The 1,762-nt window shown below is 53.9% G+C and overlaps 1 non-coding gene across 1 annotated transcript; it reads right to left on the bottom strand.

The window, feature by feature from the left end:
• LOC143187462 (5.8S ribosomal RNA) lies at nt 1-155 on the bottom strand. The gene has a single exon (XR_013003206.1). It is a non-coding gene; the product is annotated as a 5.8S ribosomal RNA (ribosomal RNA).
• Nucleotides 156-1,762: the final 1,607 nt, after the last annotated feature.

Genomic DNA, 1,762 nt, shown 5'->3' with positions numbered 1-1,762 from the left:
CGACCCTCAGCCAGGCGTGGTCCAGGAATTGTATCCGTGGACCGCAATGTGCGTTCGAAATGTCGATGTTCATGTGTCCTGCAGTTCACACGTTGACGCGCAATTAGCTGCGTTCTTCATCGACCCACGAGCCAAGTGATCCACCGTTCAGGGTTGTATTTTAATATTCTGTGTTCATGTATATATATATATCATACTCGTATATAGTTCTCGGGTTCGGAAGAATCCGAGACCCGCGCCTCCAACTAGCACACGGTCGATGGAGGTTCGGGCGTCGCGACACTTCGTCCGAACGAACGAAAGTGACGACACAGGGGTCTCTGGGATGCGGTTCCGCACGGAGACCGCCACGCAATTGCGAACGGTTCCCGTAACGGCCAGGCGTAGAGTACATTTAAAAACCTAGGATCAACCTGGAGAGTACGATGGAGCCGACGGGGATACCCCGATCAAGTGAACCACGTACATCCACGGTGTTCTCCTCTGAAACGACACCCCCCATTTTATTGTCGCAGCGCCCTGCACGTACGTATTCCCCTCCTGATTTGGATAGCCGATTAGAACGGACTTCGCAGCCGGCTTCGATCGGTCTTTCTCATCCCCTTAAATTCACACACAAATTCCATTATTCTTGGGAGTCAGACTCACGAAAGTCGAAGCTGTTAACAGCCGGTCCACAGTTGTTGTTCACACGGCAGGAATACGTACCCTACGGCCGCACATCGACGCGGGATACGTGTCGCGTCCTAGGTTACCCGGGCCCTCTCTTTCTCAAGAGAGGGTCCACATCCGCTGGACGGTTCGGAGAGAACAACGAGGTAAAGAGACGAAGAAACACCGGGAGCGGGATGCGAATGGGAAAACGTTTGCTTTCGCACTCGTGCGCTCATATCGGTTATTCTCCTTAACCTCTTCTTCGCTCGCTTTTCATTATTCCCACCGAAAATAGGAGAAACGGGCGCAGCCTCGCGCAAGCAGCTGGCAAGCACGCTCTCTCTCCTCTCTCTGCCGCGCGAGTATGCACCGTATATATTAGCGGCGGGTGTGTGACCGAAACATCGCGCAGCGACGGGACCATGTCTTCCATAAGATATGAAAGACCCCGATATCATGCTGTGGCGACGGGGCTATCGGAGATGCACCTCACGCAAGCGCTATATATATCGACGCAATGCTTACGCGCCGAGGAGGGAACGATACATCCCAAACTGGCGGGCTCTTTGTAAACGCTGGGACAAAGCCTCACGCAGGCAGTCGAGAAGGAACAGTTTCGCTCCATCGAAGATGCCGCGCGTACGTACAACGGCGGGTGCGACGAAGCATCGCGCAACGACGGGACAATGTCCTCCATGCGAAATTGCATGCAAGACCCCGATCATGTTGCCCGATGACATCGGTGATCGACACCTCACGCTAGCGTTGTAACTATCGGCAGCGTACTCACGACGGAAAAAAAAAGAAACGTTCTTCTCGAACTGGCGGGCTTCCTTTCCTTTCCCTTTGCGCGTTCCCCCTTTCTTACAAGGAGCCTCACGCAAGCAGCCAGAAGCGAATGTACAGAGCGAAGATGACCGTGGCAGCGGCGGGTGTTGCAGCGAATCATCACGCAACGACGGGACAATGTGTTTCATACGAGATGCATGAAATACCCCGATATCGAGTTGGCGATGGAATCAACTGGCACACCTCACGCGAGCGCTGCACGATTCATTATTCTTACACGTCCGTGACTATCGCTTTCGAGCTGGCGGGCTCGTGTGCG

The sequence above is a fragment of the Calliopsis andreniformis genome, unplaced genomic scaffold (assembly GCF_051401765.1).
Source record: "Calliopsis andreniformis isolate RMS-2024a unplaced genomic scaffold, iyCalAndr_principal scaffold0041, whole genome shotgun sequence".
NCBI lineage: Eukaryota > Metazoa > Arthropoda > Insecta > Hymenoptera > Andrenidae > Calliopsis > Calliopsis andreniformis.
The sequence above is the reverse complement of the archived record's forward strand: the minus strand, read 5'-3'. Positions and strand labels throughout refer to the sequence as shown.